Genomic DNA, 23,336 nt, shown 5'->3' on the forward strand with positions numbered 1-23,336 from the left:
CAACAATGCAAGTAACAGCATGGAGAAATCACAAATGTGCTCTACTAAGTAAAAGAAGCCAAACTCAAAAGGCTATCTACCACGATTCCATATCTATGGCATTCTGGAAAAGGAAAAGTAGAGTGACAGAAGGCAGATAAGTGATTCTTAGGCACCAGGGCAGGGGGGAAAAAAACTGACCACAAAAGGGCTAACGGAATTTTTAGGGGATGACAGATGTGTTCAACCTCTTGACTGTGGTAGTGGCTACACAACTCCACATGTTTGTCAAAACTTGCAGAACTCTATAGAAAAGGAGGGAATTTAACTGTATGTAAGTCAATAATAAATTTAATTAAAATTGGGAAAAAATAATATTTACAATGTTTCACACATTTACTGTAGCCAGTGTTCCATAAACCCATGCTGACCTGGTACCAAAAAAAAAAAAAAAATTACAGGCCTCCCACTTCTCTGGCAGGGGCAGCTGCTGAGCCAGGAGTCACTGGGCACGTGGGACCACCTCCCTGATGTAATGCAGGATGTGAACCCAGTGGGCCGCCCACTGACCTGTCGCTACAGTCCCCGAAGTGAGTCCCCAGGTTGGGCCTGCCAGGTCGGGATGGCTGTGCCCTGGCCCTGGTGATGGTTGGTCCAGCTGGGGCAGCAGATATTAATGTGCCAGGCAGTGCTGGCAGGTGCAGCCCCGAGTGGACCCTGTAGATTGGATGGACCACGTGGAGTACCACTACAGCAAGGCCATGCCACTCATCTTCATGGGCAGTAAGCTCTGCAGTGGCACCATGCTGATGCTCACTGGGCTGGATGCCCACCTTGAGGTGCACGGCAGCAAGGAGACGCACATCATCCCTTATGTGCTGGCCATGCACCAGGCCTGGTCCAAGTCTGGCCACAAGAAACTATAGCTGGACAAGGTGGGCGTGACTGATGAGGTGCTGGACATTGCCATGCAGGACTTCATCCTGGAGGTGATCTCTAAGCAAAGGGAGCCAGCCCGTGTGCTCTCCAACAAGGACCACTTCAGACTCAAGTCCTTGAATCCTTGGTCTACCCGTCGCACCTGTTCTCCAACTCCAAGTTCCTGCGTATGGCTCAGGACAGCCATGTCTCCATGCACTCCTTGATTGCGTGCAAGGTCACTATTGCAAGGTCATTACATAGGCTTCAACCTCAGCAGCTATGGCAACTGCCTCACCAGGTAGAACAAGGCCATAGAGGTGATGTATGCCCAGTGCATGGAGGTGGGCAAGGACAACTGCCTGCTCATGTACTACAAGGAACTGGTGCTGCAGCCTAGGAGCTTCCTCAAACTCATCCTGGACCATCTCGGCATTACCCGGAGCAACGCTGTCCTCCACCATCAAGACCTCACTGGCAAGTGCGATGGCATCTCCCTGTCTAAGATCCAGTGGTACACAGACGAGGTCATCAAGCCTGTGAACCTGGAAGTGCTCTCCAAGTGGACTCACCACATCCCTGGGGACATGGTGCCAGACATGGCCCAGATTGTCCCATGCTGGCTCAGCTTAGCCATGACCTCTATGCAAACACCCTCCCCGACCCCCACTTCCACTATAGCAACCCTGACCCCCATCATCATCAGTAACACACAGCAAGTAAGGGACTATAAAACACCAGTCAATCTGAAAGGATATTTTCAGGTGAACCAGAATAGCACCTCTTCCTACTTAGGAAGCTCATGATTTCCAGATCTCTGCAAATGGCTTTGTTGCCCAGAAGAGAAGAAACTGCATTTAAGTGGAAGTTGGACCTCTTATCCAAGCATATTGCTTGCTATTAGTCGCCAAAACAGGATGGCTAATGAGGCATATATTTGCATATGTTTGCAAAACTGAATCATTGAAAACATACCTTGAAACTCTATCTTTGGATACCCTACGGTGGAAAGTAATGAGTGTGAAACTCGTCTGGGTTTTGAAACTTAGGTATTTTATATTTTTCCCCTCAAGAACTATTTTTTTTTTTTTTTTTAAGAAATGGATTTGTCATCCTCCTTAATTTGCAGGACTCCCTTTGTGGCTTTGTTTGCTGGAACAAGGCCCACAGCCTGTGCTTCTCTATAGATCCTTACTTTGAATTTTAAGAATCTACTGAAGAATTTAATATATAAGGCCTTCCCTGATTCCTCATCAGTTCTAGCTAGTTTTGTAGAGAAAAAAAAATGATTTGAATAAAGTGAACAGGGGCTTAAAATAAACAAACAAAAATTTAAAAATAAATTATATATATCACATAATATTTAATACATGCAATTTTAACATACATATCTAATTTTAATATATATTTCAATATATCCTGATGACAATAACAGAGATGTACCCAATACAAAATACATAATCTCTAAGAAAATATAAACTATTTTTTGTAGAGTTCATCTTGAATAAATTTACATACTGTAATCTGATAAAAATGCTTAAATGTGAAATAAAAGGCAACAAAATAATCCAGTAATTAAATACAAAAATTAAGAAAATGACAACATTTCAACAAGAGAACAAATTTCTGTTGTTTAAGCTACCCAATCTATGGTATTTTGCTATGGCAGCCTGAGCACACTAAGGTACTGGGGATCCTTACATAACAGGCCATACTGAGAGGTGATGATTAATTATTCCTCCAGTATTCCCAGCTAGCTAACTAATTCTTCAAGATCCAGGACTGGGCCAATCTCTCCTCAGTTCAACTCTGAGTCTCTTTCTTGAAAAGCAAGTTCTAAAAACTTCCACAGAAAACAAGTTTGTGGCTGCATCAGGTTAGCTATATATGTTGGGTTTTATGAAGTAATCTAATTTTACTCCAAGGTGTCAAATTTTTTCCCCTAAATTTCAAATATTTTCTGGTTTTGCTTATACAGAAAATGTCATGAATGAATCTCTCTTATCAGAGAATTCTTCAATGTATGAAATCCTGCTAGAATACCTAAGATATCCTACTAACTCTATGCAATCATAAGTGAATGAACATCTAGAGGTTAAATTTAATTCCGTGACCATAATGCTACTAGTCTATGTCTAATAAGCACAGTTACTTTCCAACCTTTTCACAGAGCAAAAAAGTTTAGAATACTTTTTTTTTTTTTTTTTGAGACGGAGTCTCTCTCTGTCATCCAGGCTGGAGTGCAGTGGCGTGATCTCGGCTCACTACAAGCTCTGCCTCCCGGGTTCACACCATTCTCCTGCCTCAGCCTCCCAAGTAGCTGGGACTACAGGCACCCGCCACCACACCTGACTAATTTTTCTTTTGTATTTTTAGTAGAGACGGGGTTTCACCGTGTTAGCCAGGATGGTCTTGATCTCCTGACCTTGTGATCCGCCTGCCTCGGCCTCCCAAAGTGCTGGGATTACAGGCATGAGCCACCACACCCAGCCTAATATACTTTTTAAAACCATTTAAATGTTTCCTTATTCTTTTTCTGCACAAAAATGTGTGTTCTGCCCCCACTAATCTTTCTTAATTTAATAGGTCACAGAAACCTCATATAAAACCCATAAAAATGATTGGTCACTTTGACTTTGTAATTCTTATAATTTACAAAAATTGTAGGTATAACTACCATCTTTACCACTTTCTTCCCAAATAAATTCTCAGTTATATTAAAATAATGGTATTAATAATCTCATACTTTTTCCCTGTCTTCTGCTTCTTACTCCCATCCCAACCCTCAATTACCAAGCTGATACTTTTAAGAATTTAACAACGAAATGCAAAAATTTGCATAAAAGTACCTTCCTGAATATGTAGTTCCTTTAAATAATCTCAAGAGGTCAAGCAAACTATTTGAAGCCTCAGTAGATGACATGTTTTCCTCACTGTATTAGTTTGAAAAAACTATAGATTTTCAATCTTCTCTAAAAACAACATCATCATCATGATATGGACTATAATTATTCTACAACCACCCACTTTAATAATAAATGCTGGCAATGTTAAAACAACAAATGGAAAGCCTTACAATGCATTAAGCTCTTCTCTTATTAAACACAAAATTTTAAATCTTACCACAACCTTTTATTCTTGATTCACAATCAAATCCTTTTGTCAGTTATTCTCAGCACTTAATGTTATTCATTCCAATAAATCCAATCTTAGATGGCTACAAATGCCTCCCTATTTCTCTATGTGTCTTAAGAGAAACCAGAGGATGAGCAGAGATGGAGCTGTCATTAAGACTATGCACAATACAATTAGGCTTTGTTATATACTAAATTTTGCTAGAATACCCTATTTGTAACTTTTCCCCATTCTGTTGAACACTAATAAAGAGTAGGTGCTCAATAAATACCTACTGTCATGATGATCATGATAATGAAGATGGTAACACTGGGGGAACACTTATTAGCTACCAGGTACTGTTTCATTTAATTATCATCACTATAATAACAGTAGTGTATTCTTAAGAAACTAAGGGAGAAAAGTGAAGTATCTTCTCCAAATTGACACAGTCAGGATGTGAATACAGGCAGTTTGGCCTTAGACTCTAGGTTCTTAATCACTGCCTCCAAATCATAAAACAAATTACTTTCAAGAACCAGTATGTCAATGTTTCACAAGATGCTTAGTTGCAAACAACTTAATCTACTCAATTCAGTTTCAACAAAAAACGAAATTTACTAAAGTTTTTAGACAGCTTGTGGAATTTACCACAGGACCAGAAAGTCGAGTTCAGAGGCCTTATAACCAAAAACAGCATTCCAACCACACCATAGGAGTGCTCCCCTCAAACCCTACAGCAACTTCCAGGACCCTGTCCAGGGTACTGAGCTGTCTGCCCCATGGCGTCCAACAACTGGTTACCCCCACTGCAACACCTGCCAAAAGAATGGAGCCTGCACACAAAGCCATTTTCACCCTAAAATCCACCATTCACTACTGAAGTTCAACTTGGCAGATCTGAGTTCATCATTCGATAAAGTTAACATGCAACTACTGGCTGTAAATAAATATAATTTAAAGTAAAAAATATATAAAGTTATATTGATAGTACGTTTATAATCATAGTCTCAAGTAAGAATATGCTCAAGATCTAAAAGAGAAGGCACAACTGTTTAAAAAGAAAGTATGGATTTGGGTTTATAGGTGATTTATTCATCCTTTTTTTTTCTGGTTTTAATGTTATTTACATAAGAAATAAAAATTCAGCGGGAAAAACATACATTTCCCTTGGCCTATATACAATATCCTAAAAATGTGACTGAGTTTCACGTATGTTCCCAAAATAACACAACCCAACCAAAAAACACAAAATTCACATCCTGTGAAAGCCCCCAAAAGCTGCAAAAGCCCTAAAAAAAATGCAAAATTTTATAGAACCACAGCTTACATTGCATTAGATTATGTTAGATTCCCCCCAAATTTGAGTGTGTGCCCTGCACATTGGCAGCTCCATACAATTGTGTGTCTCAATATTTAGAAATGGCTGAATTTGATATAAGAAGCTTCAACTCTCTTCTCCCCATCAAAATGGCCTCCCAAGACCAGAGGAAGCCAGAAAGGCTGCCTCCCTGATACAAACACCAGCATGATTCAAGACAGGACCCACCTGGGGAAGTGCTCCCTGCCCCTTACTAGAAGGCCAGGCTCTGCCTGGTTCCTGCTAGAGCTACTTGACCTCACCCTGGGGTCTGCCCACGACTTCCAGACCAGCCCTAACCTCAGGTGGGAAGAATGTGAGTAGCACTGGCCAAATACTCTGGCATCCAAGGATAAGTCCCATTTGCTGTTACCCTGGCTCCTCATGTTTCCTCAAGTCTATAACTACAGGACCCTGAGGTGAAATACAGTCTGCTTCCCAGCTTTTCTGTGTATGAAGATCTTGTCTTTCGAAATCTAGCTAGAATTACAATTACTCAAGAATTTGCTCATGCCAGGAACCTGTCCCCAAAGCTAACCTGACTGATGGGCCCTGCTCCCCATGACAGAGGTCCACAGAGCTGCTGTGCTTCTATGAACACTGCCTCTCTCTACTCCACAATGGCATGCCAATGAGACACCTGCTTGGGTTTCCTTCCTACCACTTCTATGCCAGTTAAAGAGCAGAGAAGGAGGTCTACAGGCAGGTCCAACTGTCCCCACCCCTCCCTCAAGCCCGATGAGAAAAACTGGGTCACCACTAGCTTCACTCTATGCATGACAGTAAAAATGCCAGAAGACCTATTTTGCATATAAACTTTTACCATTAAAGAACATATATTGAAATCTAGTTTTAAGCATAAGCACAATGAAAAAGATCAAAAGCAGGTGACACCATGATGAAAGAAACAAACACTTTACTTTGAAAAGTTTTTCTCTTCAAGTTTTCCACACATAAAATTCTAACCACTTATAGGTAGTCATCATTTCAATGAATTGTGTCAAATGAAACAGGGAAAAGAAAGATACATTCACCATGAAGCTAATTTATGGTCTCACTAAATCCAGCAGACTGAAGGATTTCATTTAGTCTATTATGAATTCTTAGACCAAAGCAATTCTATTAAAAGCCCTTGGAGGGAAAAAAAAAAAAAAAAAAAAAAACTGAACTTGTTGTCAGGTCAAACAACAAAAGCTTTCCCTAAATATTATAATTATGTCAGATACTGCCTTCACACAATTTTGAATGGCTAGCACCAAGGAATTTGCCCATCTAAAAGGGAGGCCAACAGAATAACTTTTTTTTTAATTTTTACAAAATGTTTATTCTCTGAAATCCAGTGCATTCAAAGGATGTTAACACTTAAAATGTTTATCATTTCCACCAACTGCATTATCTTAGTAAACCAAAATAAGCACTTTTATCATAGATGTAGTCAATGATTAATACATTTTTTTAAAGGACCTAAACTTCCCCCAAATTTCAGCACAGGTAGTTTCATTGTATGTTTCACCTAGTAAGTGATTTTTAAAAAATAGTGTGTAGAAATGAATAGTTTCAAACTGAGTAAATATAGTATACCATGTCATAAAACAACCAAATCAAAAGCAACTGCCACGCTAATAATAAGTCAAAGAAATAGTAATTCCGGCTTGTACAGATACGTGCAGTGTTTTCAAAGCTCTTAACAGTTAATCGCTAATACGTATCTCCAAAGCTCAACTTCGAGTTGGAAGGTGAATTTCACAGAAATGTAATTTTAACCACCATTTACATTCACTTTAATATATTACTAAGATGTTTACTCTATGTCACAATGGAGCTTTCCAGTATTCACAATTTACACATAACTGTACACACATAATCTAACATATGGGACAGCTGTATTACAAACTATCCCTTAAAAGAAAAATAAAACCCACCTTACACAGAACTCTGAACATGGTATGACTTAAAACAGATAAACACAACATGGCTTTTAATATTTTAGCCATTTTCTAAATAAGAGCATGTAAACTTGTGTATTTAGTATATGAGAGCTACAACTTTATTCACTGAGAAATTACGCATTAATTTTCTTCAACCATCTTTCTCATCTTTACCAAAAAATCTCATGACTTGCTGGTTCTGTTTCAGTGAATTCCAAACTGTAATTTTTGGGTATGGGGGAAGAAGAGGAGGAAAGGAAGGTGATAAATACACTGTAAACAGAAATAAGTCCCCCCCCCCCAAATTAAGCCTTTAAAAAAATAATAATAATATTTTACTTCTACACTATTTAACACTTAAGAGTCAGTTACAATGTTTCATCTTTAACACTGACAGCAAATAAATTATGGTAGGGTCAGTCCGCCCTACCATCTTGGGACCTAAAATTCTAAATGTGTGAACCGAAGAGTAAATACTTCAATGTTCAATTCTGAAATTTAGAACAATTTATATGATTTGACTAGACTGGTCAAAGCAATGACAAATATATAATTCAGTAAGTAGTTGGTTATTTTGCTTTTGGGGGTGGGCAGTCAAAGAACAGAGAGTAACATATGGAGTAAGAAAAAAAATTTGTTTCCCATTTTAGCAGGGGGAATCACAGGGAATTTTAAGCCTCTGAAATATATTTCACCGACACACTGAATTTTTTTTTTTTTTTTTTTTTTTGAGACGGAGTTTCGCTCTGTCGCCCAGGCTGGAGTGCAGTGGCGCGATCTCAGCTCACTGCAAGCTCCGCCTCCCAGGTTCACGCCATTCTCCTGCCTCAGCCTTCCAAGTGGCTGGGCCTACAGATGCCCACCACCACGCCCGGCTAACTTTTTGTATTTTTAGTAGAGACGGGTTTTCATCGTGTTAGCCAGGATGGTCTGGATCTCCTGACCTCATGATCCGCCCACCTCGGCCTCCCAAAGTGCTGGGATTACAGGCGGTGAGCCACCCAGCCCGGCCGAAATTTTCAATTTTTTTAAGAACCCCCATTCTTTCCTTGAGTATCAAACTGATTAGTAGTCACATGTCCAAGTACAATCACAGTTTTACAACTTGTTGAATGAAATATTAGTAAGGTCAAAAAGACAGACTCAATTTCAAACTAAAAACAAAATCTACTCAAGTTTTACATTCAGTTTTCAAATCATTTACTAACATGACAACAGATTTTGCTTCAATCGCTCTTGTACACACTCACACCCACAACAGGCACCCCAGCCACTAATCTGCTTTGCAGTACAAGGCCATATAGTCAGAGATGGCATTCTCCAAGCCAAACTTTAAATAGATTTTAAAAAGTAATTTCTAATTTTACAGAAATGCTTCTCCAAAAAATATTTCCTCTCACTCCCTCATCTCCTATACTGAAGGATGTATAATTTTTTTTTCCTCTAAGCTAAAACTGAACCCTCAAAATTGATTCCTGGCAGCAAATCTCTGCAAATTAAAAACAAAAACAAAAATAGAAAAAATATACTTTATATGTGTGTGTGGATGGATGGAATGGATAGACAGATAGATGAATAGATAGATAGATAGATAGATAGATAGATAGATAGAGATCCTCCAGCATTTATAAATCACATTAGAGATGAATTTTGGGATCCTATCACTAACAACTCCAAAATCCATAATGATTTAAGGATGTACTTTCTCCTGTTTCCTTCCTGGCTACCCTCTCCCCTCCAAAACAGTTCAATATAGCTACAGCTCAAGTTTAACGGGAAGAGAGAGAAGTTTTTTAATAGTTTTGTTGTTTTTTACTTTGGTAATCTGGGTGGCACATATTGCTCTTTGCCATTACGTTGCGTCACTCCCTGAGGTACAGCCCTATAATTAAACTGGCATCTCTGTTCCCTGATTTTTCCAGCTGCTCCCCTGGGAATGGTATGGCCTCAGAAGCCAGAATAATCCTTACTAGCCCTTGCTTCTGGCTTCTCATTTGGTTTCTCAAGGGACTTCTCAGGAGCTTCATTGTCTTCATTTTTGGCGGGAGACACTATATTGGAGCGAAGTTCCCATAGTGGCTACACAAGAACTGAAGATGGCTCTTTAGGGGGCTTCTGGCACACTTCAGCATAACTTAACTTTCAGGGTTCCTGTAGAGCAACGGTGTAGCTGCATTTACACTATTACATGGTGAAGCAGTACTTGCCCTCCATGGCTTTGTAGTACTTGGAGGAGAAACTGGTATAGTCGTCTGGTTGAGACCATCCTTCTGAACAGAGGAATCCTTTATTAGATCCTTTTTTTTGGCCGAGTTGTGCTTAATGCAGGAGGCTCAGCTGCACATGGAGAACTGGTACTCACATTGAGTTGCTGGGCAGAAGTGCATTCTGTCTGCTCATCTGCAGGCACTGGGCAACTAACTCTCAACTCTTCATTATCCTTTTCTTTGTAGACACCTTTAACAACATCAGACATCCTATTCTCCAAAATGAGTTTATCTGGGATTCTTGATGAACTTCCAGGTAAAGGTAGAAAATTTGAGGCTAGTAAGTCAAACTTTGGTGTTGGAGCCCTTGATTCAGCTGTTAAAGGATGAGGTCTTGAGATTGTCATCTTTCAACCTCTGAAAAGAGTTCTCCTGCCCCTACCATAGTCCCCATTCTGTTCCATCTGCAAAGTGGAAGTCTCCTTTTGAAGTTAAGTTTGCTCCTAATCCCCAGTTACTGTAGGATTATGCTTTCAGTTGAAAAATTTTTTGAACTACATCTGTTCAACTGTCCATCCCCCAATGATACAGAGTCCTCTGTTGAGTGTTCTGAACCACTGGATGACCTAAAATGAGGCTTCAGATTTTTTTTTTGGAATGATCGACCCATATTCATAGCAGCAGCATTTGTTTTATAAGATCCTGGTGAATTAAAGCCATTCACAAAACTACCATTGGCAAAGTGGGCCAGTGGTGTTTCAAAGTAAGGTGTAGGATTTGGAGACCAAGACTGTGGAATAATACTATAGACTGAGAATTGCTGGTGAGGATTATATACAGGCTGCATGAAGACTGGGGAGGCATACTGTGCTTGAGTTTGAATGGGCTGACTACAGATACTAGAATCCATTAATCAGTAACAATTCTTAGCAAAAAATGTATTGATGGCTTTTATCCTTGCCATAATTGGCTTGCCCTGAAATGTTTTAACTTCTTCTCTTAAGGATTTAAAAGCCTGTTGTGCATCTGTGTCTGACTGGAAAGTGATATACCAGCTGCTACTGTGTGCAAACTCACAGCTTATCACTTTGGGGCAGTTTTCAATTTGAACAAAACTTTCACTTCCCCTATTGGTGTTGTTTCAGGAATCTCTCTAAGAATCACAATACAACGCTTATGACTTGGTCTCACTTTTTACCCTTCTCATCAATTTGTACCATGGGAGAAGATCTTAACACTTCAAGAATTACATCAGGGTCTGTGGTCAATTTTTTTATTTCTTCCATGTTAACAACTGTCCAAATTGGGATGAACTGATCACTATCCATTTGAGATATCAAGTAAAGATCCTTTGACAAATTTTCTCATGAAAAACAGAATTCTAATTGTTTCTTTAGACATTCTTTTAGGTCTTCTGTAGAAATTGCTGAATTGCTTTCTCCAGAAACATCATATATTTAGTAACTCAGATCTGGTCCTAAAATCATCCCATCAGTTGATTCTTCAATGCCTGTAGTATTTCTTGTGGTTTCACAAGATGAAGAACACATTACTTCATATTCTTTACATATATCTTCTGAGAGCTCTGCATTAACCTCAGGATGAGCACCCAATGTGGCTGCTGTTTCATGCCAAGAGCTTTCAGTTCTATGAGTTACTGGGGTGGCATCAGTATTCCCAGGAGCAATTTCTTGCCATACTTTGGCATTAGGATTTCAACCAGTTCCTTTAGACATTACCTGCTCCATGAAAAGCAACGTGTCGTCCTCTGCTCGGCCCAATCATTCCCACAGCTGCAACTCTAACTGGCTTACAGGCCCGTGCCCCAACAGAATAAATTTTTTAAATAAGTTTTCGTTCTGAAATATTAAAAGGTATAATACTTTTACAATTTCATTTGCATTATATTCTATTTTTTTTTTTTTTTTTTTGAGACTAAGTCTTGCTCTGTCACCCAAGCTGGAGTGCAGTAGCACAATCTTGGCTCACTGCAACCTCTGCCTCCCGGGTTCAAGCGAGTCTCCTGCCTCAGCCTCCTGAGTAGCTGGGATTACAGGCATGCGCCACCATGCCTGGCTAATTTCTGTATTTTTAGTAGAAACGGGGTTTCACCATATTGGTCACCATATTGGTCAGGCTGGTCTTGAACTCCTGACCTTGTGATCCGCCCATCTCAGCCTCCCAAAGTGCTAGGATTATAGGTGTGAGCCACTGTGCCCAGCCTTGCATTATATTCTTGGAACAATACTGGAATTTGCACAAGGCTGATATTACTCTATGCAGACTAGAAAATGTAGGCTTATTCCAGCACTTTGGGAAGCCGAGGCGGGTGGATCACCTGAGGTCAGGAATTCGAGACCAGCCTGACCAACATGGAGAAACTCTGTCTCTACTAAAAATACAAAATGAGCCGGGCGTGGTGGCTCATGCTTGTAATCCCAGCTACTTGGGAGGCTGAGGCAGGGGAATCGCTTGAACCTGGGAGGTGGTGGTTGCAGTGAGCAGAGATCGCGCCATTGCACTCCAGCCTGGGCAACAAGAGCAAAAGTCTGTCTCAAAAAAAAAGAAAAAGAAAAATGTAGGCTTAGAAAAAAATTACCAAAACATACACAGAAGCATCCAGTTCTTAAAGGATAGAGCCTCTAAAAACTTAACGTGGCACCTCCAAATCCCTGAGACCCAACTCCTCCAGTTCACCTGTCCACCATGTGTATGATGTGCCTTCCGACTGGTGGTTAAGAGATTAGACATGAATTCCAGATAATGAGAAGAAGGAAGAGGCTCATCATGCCGCTTATGTTTTTCTGTGCACACATCCATTTTCCCCCATTGATGCTCTTGCTATATTCTCCCACTGGTCCAATGTTAGACTGAACTGAAACACTGTGAAGGCAAATGTTCTTCAGAATTGCTTTTAGAATAAAAATATGAAGGAGGATACCTGGGAATTTCCAAAATGACTACATCAAACCTGAATTGTAACAGAATTCTGACAATTATATAATGCCCCAAGAAGAAAACCAGAGAAAAAACAACATGTAACTTCAAACCAAAAAACAAAACAAGAAATTGAGAAGGACTGTGTTTTTAAAAAACTAAATTTTAAGCATTCACAAATGTAGGTAGAAGAATCTTTCATTGGCTGTTGCGGGGACTCGCACTGCTGTTTCAGGGGCTCTCAATAGAATTGCTTTGGGCTAGGAGTACATGAAACCCTTCAGATTTCTGGATTTAGTGAGCCCATAAATAAGTCTCATGTTGAACTTTAATTATTTTTTGGACCACACTTCATTGTGCAGATTAATTTTAATTGAAGTATTCTTTTCTTCATTTCCTTTTCCATTAAACTGAGTTCTTTTTATTATTATTATTTTCATTTTTGGAGGGACTGGTTCTTTATTTCAAAAAGACACTTGTCAATATTCAGTATCAAAACAGTTGCACTATTGATTTCTCTTTCTCCCAATCGGCCCCAAAGAGACCACATCAAAGGAGAGTACATTTTAAGCCAATAAGCTGCAGGATGTACACCTAACAGACCTCCTAGAAACCTTACCAGAAAATGGGGACTGGGTAGGGAAAGAAACTTTAAAAGATCAACAAACTGCCAGCCCATGGACTACAGAGGCTATCACAGCCAGACGGGGTGGCCAGGGTGCCACAAACCCAAAGAAGCAAAGTTTCAAAATAATATAAAATTTAAAAAGTTTTGTATATAAGCTATTCAAGATTTCTCCAGCACTGACTGATACAAAGCACAGTGAGATGGCACTTCTAGAGACAGCAGCTTCAAACCCAGAAAAGGGTAATGAGATGAGTTTCACATGGCTAATTCGGTGGCAAAAACACAATCTTCTTCCTTTCTTTCAAGGAGGCAGGAAAGCAATTAAATGGTCACCTCAACATAAGGGGGACAGGATCCATTCTGTAAGCAGTTGGGAGGGGGTAGAGATGGGACAAAAATTTTGTCTCAGAGGTCTTACCATCTTAATTTGGTGACTTCTAATGAAAAAATAAAATAGAAATAACATTATCCAAAGATATCTTAAAGCTGAAAACTTGAACAGCACATTTTTTGTTTTTGTTGTTGTTTGGCTAACTTCTCCTGGAATCACCTTTCTGGTTTAGCTAGTACTTTGTAGACAGCAATGAGGCTTCCCATAGTACAGTCCTTCTCTGGGCTCTGTTTGGCTCTCAGTAAGGCAGGCCTATACCTTTTCCTCTCCTCTATGCAGAGGGGAATATGCATTAAGGTGAAAAGTCACCTTCCAAAAGTGAGAAAGGGATTAGATTGCTGCTTCAGGGCTGTGGAATTATTTGGAATGTTTTACAAATGGTTGCTACAAAACAACAAAAAAGGTAATTACAGAATGTGTGCATCACAACATGCTTTTTAAAGACACTATGCATTGTGCTCACATTCCCTTAAATGTTGTTTCCAAAGGTGCTCAGCCTCTCGCCCAGCTGGAATCTCTGGGAAGAGGCAGAGACAGTTTGGCGAAAAAGACACAGGGGCGAAGGGGGCGGTGAAAGGAGAAAGCAGCCTTCCAGTTAAAGATCGGCCCTCAGTTAAAGGTCAGCTTCAGGCAGGCCGGCCTCAGGTGGAGTCAGGGTCAGAGGGAGGAGCAGCAGCAGGGTGGGACTGGGCATTCTACAGCTCATTCAGGTCAGCAGAGTCTGGTCCAGCATCCTCTGTGTACAGAAGTGTACCTCTTTGGTGCATTTCAGTTTATCTTCCAAGTCATTTCCAGCTTGGCTACAGATCTCTCAGCAAACTCAGCACGGGTCTCTCCTTGAGTTTATCGGTAGAATCTTGATCTCTTCCTCATATTTGTCTTCTTTTTGAGAGTACTTTCCTTCAGCAGCACTTTGGTCCATCAGTCTAATCTGCTCATCCATCTCTCAGCAACGGGACTCTGCCAGCTCAGCTCATTCCTCTGTGCATTCCAAGTCTCCTTCAATGATCAGCAACTTACGAGCCACCTCTTCATACTTCCTATCTGCCTCTTCTGCAATGTGCTTAGCTTCTTTGAGTTGGATTTCCTGGAGTTCCATCTTTTCTTCATCTTTTAAGGCCTGGTTTTCAATAACCTTCATACCTCTCTCACTCTCATCAGCAGCTTTTTCCGCTTCTTCCAGCTTTTGCAGGGCAGTGGCCAGGCGCTCCTGAGCGTGGTCCAGCTCCTTTTCAATCAGCTGGATCCTACGGTTCAAGGAGGCCACCTCAGCCTCGGCCTGTTCCCGGGCACGCCTTTCTCCCTCAACTTCTCGCCGGAGGCACTCAGCTCACTCCTCTGCATCATCTGCCTGCTGCTGCAGAACCTGGATCTTGCGCTTCACCGCCTCGATGGTGGTGATCCCAAGCCATGGTGCCCACCTAGCTACTGCTCACGCTCCACTTCCTGCCTCCTCCACTCAGTGTTGCAGCCTCCTCTCCAAAACTGAGTTCTTTAAGACAGGGAATGCTTTTTAACTTTACATCATCAATATTTAGCACAGTGACTTGCACATATCAGCCAAGTGATGACTTAGTGAAGAATGACCCTCCTCCTCTCATTCCCTAACACCCACACCCACATACCAAACACACACATCCATTTTAAGGGAAAATGTAAAAACATTGCAACTCACAGACACAGCGAATGAACATGCATTGAGACAACATGTGAACATATAACAGAGATGCCATTGCTAAAGGAGATGTTTTGCTTCCAAACACCGTGGTACCTAATGATTAGTGATTTTAAGCTTCACAAGAAGAATAAGTGTGTGCTGCTAATTAATTTTTAATCTTAGAAATTTTGGCTATATCAAATACAGAACAAAAACCTAGTATGTTTTGGCCTCTGCTTTCATTTTGATAATGGCTACAATATCACAAAATTCAAGCAACCAACTGTTACCTTTTTAAGAGATATCAACAAATAGTGAGATTGATGGAAACGTTTTCTTAGGGAAAAGATGTTCATGTCCAGACTAAAAATAATGATGCCTAAAAAGAGCACTGTGACCTGTTGATTATATAATCAGTAACCACTCCTTAACCCAACTCTCTATCTTTACAACATCCAGGAAGATAATGCAGACTAGTCATTGCAGGAAATCTGTAAAAGCCATATACAAGTCCTGACATAGTCAGACCAAATCCAGAACCAGGGAAGTAAAGACGCTCAGCATCATAACACGCCAAGCTTACTAAAAGGCTACATGACTCACCAGCAATCAGTAAGGCACACGCTTTAAAACGGCTCTGAATATGGTGACAAACTTGGTCTCATGCAGCCTCACTCTGATCTCATATCCTAGGAATCCAATCTGATAAAACCCAGCCCATCTATCTCTAATAGATGGGGTGATGTTCGGTTACAAGGGATAGAAAATACAATCCCAAATAACTATGGATTATACAGTACAGAAATGTTTGTCTTTCCCAGTAAGATTTGTCTCTTCCACCACAGCAATTTTGCTCTAGGAAGTCCTTGGGACCCAGGCTCCTGTCAGCTCACCATTCTATCAGCCCACAGTTAAGACTGTGGCATGTGCATTCCAGACAGCAAGACTGAGAAAGGATCTTGAAGAAGAGAGACAAGGGCTGTCTCTTAGGGAAGGCTCCACATAAAACTAAGCTGCCACATGAAACTTATGCTTACTCTGCAATAGCCAGAACTCAGTCCCATGGCCATGAAAGATAAAAGGACGCCTCTGTTCTTGGAAGTCATGTTCTGGTCAAAACGGGAGGATTCTACCACATTAGAAGAATGAGAAAACAGACACCTGGGGAAAACTACATTTTCTATCATGGGAACAGCACTCTATCCAAGTGAACTCAACAATCATAAATGAAACTACTATAATTCTGAACAATGTACCACGGCTAAAAGTTGTCTTCATTCACTTTACTTACTCAGTAAATTTAAGCCATTTTAAATTCCTACTATATGTTATTCCTCTAAGAGTTATCTCTAATAATTATGAACTTCATTTTACAAACACCGTTGGTGAGTAACAGAGTGTAGGGCTAGAGATACCACCAAAAAAACAACTTGATATTCATTTGATAAAAGGCAAATGCCTTGCTGATGTTTTTAGTTCAAGACACGATCAATTCCATTTAGCAAAATATTTACCAACTTTAGGAATAAAGTATTTGATTCCCAAAACACAAACTTTCTTTCTCCTATTCTCTTTCAAGATAATGATTATACTAAGAAAATTTTAAAAGCAGCTGATTTTATGAGGTATGGACATTTCATTTCATTTCATTTCAAAAGAGATGCAGGTATACCTAGATTCACTCAACCAACCCATGATAATTTTGTATAAGTTTCCTTCTCAGTCTCTCTTCATTTCATTAAACCCACCAATGTACATTAAATAGCTACACATTTGGAAGCCTCTTCAAATAGGTGGTTAGTTCACTTATTCAGAATTTCAACAAATATTTATCAAGTACCTGTTTGTTGACAATTTCCATGTGCTGGAGAGTGGACTCTCAAAAGAGTATGTGGCACAGGACTCAGCCTCCCCAAGACTTTTATATTCAAAAGGCATTGCTTCTGGTAAGTAGAAAACACAGTTATTCTCAGAACTAAAGGACTCCCTACGGTCTATCTGAGTATTGTCAATAGCTACCCAGTACAGTCAGAACCAGATTCTCCAACTGTACCTAAACAAATTGCCAAGAAATGCTAAGGCCTCTCCCAAAAAAGCCTTGTTATAATAAGTTCTTTCAAATAACTTGTTAAAAAGGATCTTACTACAGAATGTTATGCAGATAATTTGGGTAACATAACGCTAAGAGAATGAGTCAGAAGCATCATCACTCTTGTAACCCTGACCCGGAATTTGGTCTAAAACTTCTATACATTTTTAGTGGCATGTGAGAACAGATGCTATAACACCTGAAAATGGCAACACTTAAAATTCATAGTAGCACAAAACCATTACTCTTCCCACTGGACCCCTTGAACTTTAATAATGTCTGACCTGGCTGGCCGATAAGTTCTAAAAGCAGACAGAAGAAAATTGCCAATATTAAATATTGCTGGAATGATTTTTCATTTAGAAAGATGTTACAGGTTCTCTTAAAAACAGGTCACCAATTCTGTGGACACTTAATTTTCTTAAGGCAGTAGCCATTGCAGAGGGCAGGTATCCACCTTTGTTTACGCAAATAGAATCTAGCTGAGAACTAGATTCGTATATTCTTATTATCGCTTACACATAAAGCAAACAAAAATACACACCCACATACGCACACGCAGTTATATATAAACCCATCCAAATCAAAGATAAAGTGTGGCAAAAGAAGTGGATGTGAAAGAAAGCTATTCTTTTTTTCCCAAGATAAATGGCACAAAAGCCAACATCTCATTAACTATCCAAAGAAGATGATGTACTACACAACTAAGTCTAGATAATCATACATTAACAATTTTCACATTACGCAACTAAAAAGATTTATAAAGGCACAATTTAAGAATCTACCTTGCTTAAGTCACTTAAAAGAAGCAAAGTGACAAGAGGAACAAGCAATTAGGTACTTCTCTACAACACCACAATTTGAAGTGACTTCCCACATGCCCCTTGCTTTAGTCGAATATCAGTTCAACATGCAATTATCCCTGTGCTTTGATGCAGCTGTCATCTGTTTTGTTTTTAATGCAAATACCTACTTACTGATTAAATATTTCCTATATTATAGTTTGTGAACCCTTTCTCATATTTTGCTGATAAACTACTTTAGCAAGATAGCCAGTCTTTGAGACCTCTGAGATAATATTCAGCCAGAGGAGCTCCTAAGGTACATGCCCTACTTTGATATGTCAGAGAGCTAAAGCATGTGGTCACACAGAGCTGTACAAGGGAGAAGCTCTCATCTTTTCTCTCTCAGACTGTAGAAAGTTTTCTTTTCACAGCTTTACTAAAACACCAGCCTCCAGATTGGCAGGGCATTATCCTGGCACTACATCCTTCTTAAAAGCTGAACACATCCTGTGTGAAAAACAGGAGCTCTTTCTATCCACATGGACAAAGTGGAGCTCCAAGACAGTAAGTGACTTGCCCAGGGCCATGCTCTTAGCACTGCAGCAAAACTGGCTTTGGAAGCCAGACCTCCTACCTGATCTGGATCCCCAGGCCAGTATCCTCTAGCCCAGGAAAGATGATGGTCTCTTCCCAGCATTCAGCTAAAGAAATACATTTCATAAACCATATCTGGTTAATCACTTTGTAAAAGCAATAGAACTGAGTTTAAGTTTTTTCTCAAACTCCTGGCTTCAAGCAATCCTCCTGTCTCGGTCTCCCCTTTAAAGTGCTGGGATTACAGGTGTGAACCACCACACCCAGCCCTTTACGTTTTTTTCATTTTAAGTTGATAGATCCCTGATTCTTTACAATTATAGTTATTTTTTAAGTAATATTTTTACTGATTTATACAAGTTTTTATCTTTAGCACTTTACTAACATCACTCCTAACAAATTGTCAACTTAGATGATATGATCAAGATACAATAAGCCAGGTGCGGTGGCTCACGCCTATAATCCCAACCCTTTGGGAGGCCAAGGTAGGAGGATCCCTTGAGAACAGGAGTTTATGACCAGCCTGGATAACAAAGGGAGACCCCCATCTGTAAAAATAATTTTAAAAACTAGGCCAGGCATAGTGGTTGCACACCTGTGGTCCCAGGATACTCAGGAGGCTGAGGCAGGAGCATCACCTCAGCGTGTGAGGTTGAGGTTGCGGTAAACCATGATCACGTCACTGCACTCCAGCCTAGGCAAGAGAGCCCAAGACTCTGTCTTAAAAAAAAAAAAAAAATACATATACATACACACACACACACACACACACAGAGATATTTGTGTAAAACTTTAAGTATATATATTTGTGTATAACTTTAAAAGGCAAAGTGAAAAGGGAAAATATTAAAAGCATGCCTAACTTTTAAAGTTATATTCTGGAGATTCAGGAGATTGCTTGCCAAGTTTTCTTTTTTAATTTAACATACTGTTTAAAGAAAAACTTTTACCAAAACAGTGTATTGAACAATAAGAACTTCACTAAAGAGTGATAAAATTTTCCTCATAGAAAGGTTACAGATATCTCTATATTGATCTTCTGTACCTTCCTTCTGGAAGTAAGATCCTTAAAAAAGAATAACTCAAGGATACCATAAATAAAAAAGAGAACCAACAGACTAGAAAAAAATACTTGCAAATCACATATATAAGGCTTGCATCTAGAATATGCAAATAACTCTTACAGCTCAATAATAAAATGACAACCCAATTAGAAAATGAACAAAGAATGTGGATAGACATTTCTTCAAAGAAGACATACAAACAGCCAATAAACACATAAAAAGATTGCCAACGTCATTAGTCATTGAGGAAATAGAAATCAAAACCACAGTGAGATACCACTTCATACCCACCAGGAATATAATCAAAAGGACACAATACACAAGTGTTATTGATGATTCTGAGAAATTAAAACCCTCATACATTCCTATGGAGAAACGTAAAACGATGCAGCCACTTTGAAAACTAGTTTTATGGTTCCTCAAAATGTTAAACCATATGACCCAGAAATTCTGCTCCAAGGTATCTATCCAAGAGAAACAAAAACATGTCAACACAAAAATTTATACATTAATGTTCACAGAAGCATTTAATCATAGTAGCCCAAAAAGGGAAACAACCAAATGTCTACAAACTAATGAAAGGATAAACAAAAGGTAGTATATTCCTACAATGGATTTTTCAGCAATAAGAAAGAATGAGACAACACGAATGAATCCCAAAAACATTACGTTAAGTTAAAGCTAGTCATATTGTATAATATAAATTATACAAAATGTCCAGATAGGCAAATCAATAGAAACAGCTAGATTAGTGATCGCCTAGGACTGAGCTGAGCCAGTGTGAGAATGGGGAGCCATGCCTGATGGGTACTGGGTTTCTTTTTGGCGTCGTAAAATATTCTGTAATTAGATAATGGTGACGGATGCACAAGTTTGTGAATATACTAAAAGTCATTGAATTGTACACTTAAAAAGGGTGAATGTTACAGTATGTGAATTGTATATCCATAACAGGTTATAATTGAAAAAAGAATACTTATATAACATACAATACACTTAATTTTAAATTGGAATGAAGGAAAGACAGAAGAAGGAATAAAAGGAAGTTAAGGGGGAGGAAGGGAGGGAGGGAAAGAGAGACACACACACAGATCTCAAAGAAGTCAGTCATGATTGTGGGCATGCTTCTAGTGGAACAAGGCTCCAGATTGAATGCATATTAGGTCATATGAAGTAAGCTATTTTATTTTACATATTGTATCAGAAAACTTAAGGCATGTTTCTTTAAACTAATAAATTGTGTATTTCTCACAGCTTATTTTAAATACTGTAAAATTACCTCCTCGTATTCTCCTGTGAACTGCATCATCAATGTATTTCATGTTTTATTTTCCTGACACACCAGATAAGATGTTATTTCCACTGAACACAATCCTGGTCTTCAAACTATCCACATTATTTAAGGATGCCACTTCCCACTGATCCAACAATTTGATAAGATATTATAAGACTGGAAACAATGGAGAGGAGTGAAAGATCTTTCCAGTTCATTTTCATGGGTACCAGGCACGATTACACCTACTGTTCACAGATTTCCAGTGACACTTAAAATTTTAACAACGTACTCTTCCAACCTCACAAACATAGGGACCCAGAAAACACCTTCTGTCACAAGTACCACTGATCAACCCAGAAAATGCCACCAAAATGGTAGCAGAGAGTTAATAAATCGACTCCTACTGCTTTAAACCCCAATTCAAAAGTCTCTCTGTGACTTCCAACCTGTTTGGGTTAATCCCTAGACAGGTGGCAACCTTACTAGAGTAAATTAACCACCCCCTAATTGTACAAAAAGAGCTTGCTGGTAATTGACAGGAACACGCTAAATATGACTGTGCCCTTAGGGAATATAAAATTTACATAACCCCCTTAGAGGTTAAGGGAATAGTGACTTCTATAAACAGAGATTTTAATTTAACAGAAAACATTTTAAAATAAAGTTTAGGTATACAGTATTTTAAGGAATTGAAACAGACATTATAAGCAGGTAAATACAGAGCTGCTGTGGGAGAAAATTAAATTATCCAAGACTGTTTTTACCCAGAAGCTCTTTAGCCTTCATCCTGTATGGCTTATTTTGGATGATTTTTCAGCCAGATAATAAAAAACAATTTCATTTAAGTGCTGCAGTCACAGAGTTTACCGCATGAAATCCTTCTAAGCCTCATTTCCACATCTCTTTATGGGTACACCTCTAGCATTCGTTCATTCTTTGGGAAGCATACTTTCCTCCATGTGTGTGCAGAGTCCCAAACTTCAATTCCCTTATTCTCATTCACTTCAAGAAGTGGTCAGCTTTGTGGAAATGTAGAAGTCGGACTTTCAGTCATCTTTATAAGCCAAAAAGTGTATTTCTTCCTTTTCCATGAAAAAGAACAGAAATCACATGGGAGGCAGTATATCTAAAATAATGAATCAAAACTTTGAAAGACCCATGCTCAGAAACATATTCATAGTCTATATATTTATATATAAAATATATGTAACACTACACAATGCATGATGCTTTTAAAAAACCAGCATCAAGGTTATCTGCTGTGACTTCCTATCAGCAGAGAGAAGCAGGCAGATGGAATTCTGGAACATGAGTAAGATAACACTCATGTCAAAACAAAAAACAAAAAAAAAAAAACTCCCTGTCCTCAAGCATGCTAATGAAGCAAGTGATAAGCTATAGGTCAAATTCCCACTTCTACAATCAAAACTTATCATAAAAGCTCTTGAAAAGGGAGTGCATCTGTCATATGTTAATGACTTCAAGCCGTTCACTGAACTTTTAGGTGTACAGGAAAACTTAAAAGCACTTCACAACTCCTTGTGGGTATAATTAGCCTGTTGGAATTGTTGGCAATTCTCATTCTGAGACTTTAAAAGGTCACTCCACTCTTTGAGATACCAAATTTGGAGGTACTCTCCCTTCTGGACAGATTAGGCACACCCTGCAATTAGTATACACAGCTGCACCTGTTGCAAAGCCTTCACTGATGTAAATGGGGACAGTCAACAACATTCTAAATTCTTGAGGGATTATTAGACCTTGGAAACCAAGTGATGAACAAATCTGATGTCTGCTATTGAGGTGATGGATGGTGGTCACACCCTGACTACACATAGAAGCCAAAATTTTTATTCTTTATAGACAATTCCAGCTAACACGGAAACCTCATCACTTGACTCTCTCAATCTTGCAAGGAGTCAACATGCAATTTTGCTATTTAACAGAACTAAGTTTTTCATAATCTAGTTGAGTTTCTACAAAGAACAAAGAGAATTCCAGATTTAAAAAAAAAATACAAGTTACAAAAACAGCATTATTGATTTATATAAACTTTACTAAATCATGGTGAAATAAAAATGCTGCTAGTCACATATGGAGAAAAGTCTTTGCAGTTTATAAATTTGTAGGTCAAAGCTACGCAAATTCTCCTTTAATCTGTTAATCCTTTACAAAAGTATTATACACACTGACGATAGTGATTTCACTGCTTTAGTACAAAACAATAATATAGATATTTAAAAGAAATGCATTTCGGAAAGAGGCATGAATTTAAGAAATCAGATTCAAAGTTTGAGAAAGTCTGATATAACTGTCATTAAACAGTACTTAAATCTTAAACATAAAGCCATAAATTATGTCCTTCCTTACTTCCATCTTTCCTTTCTTTTTTAATGAAAGAGAAGCTCA

At 39.0% G+C, this 23,336-nt stretch overlaps 1 protein-coding gene, 1 long non-coding RNA gene and 3 pseudogenes across 6 annotated transcripts in view; 2 read left to right on the forward strand and 3 right to left on the reverse strand.

The window, feature by feature from the left end:
* Positions 1-23,336, reverse strand: part of C6H15orf41 (chromosome 6 C15orf41 homolog) — a 232,561-nt gene that overhangs the window by 181,690 nt on the left and 27,535 nt on the right. The gene's annotated exons all lie outside the window — the stretch shown is intronic.
* Positions 610-1,703, forward strand: LOC105739966 (annotated as a pseudogene).
* On the forward strand, positions 8,771-22,122 carry LOC115835489. Its single transcript, XR_004030477.1, has 3 exons — positions 8,771-8,841; positions 21,597-21,603; positions 22,108-22,122. It is a non-coding gene; the product is annotated as an uncharacterized LOC115835489 (long non-coding RNA).
* Positions 9,112-11,071, reverse strand: LOC105739965 (annotated as a pseudogene).
* Positions 14,130-14,809, reverse strand: LOC105739862 (annotated as a pseudogene).

The sequence above is a fragment of the Nomascus leucogenys genome, chromosome 6 (assembly GCF_006542625.1).
Source record: "Nomascus leucogenys isolate Asia chromosome 6, Asia_NLE_v1, whole genome shotgun sequence".
Classification (NCBI taxonomy): Eukaryota; Metazoa; Chordata; class Mammalia; order Primates; family Hylobatidae; genus Nomascus; species Nomascus leucogenys.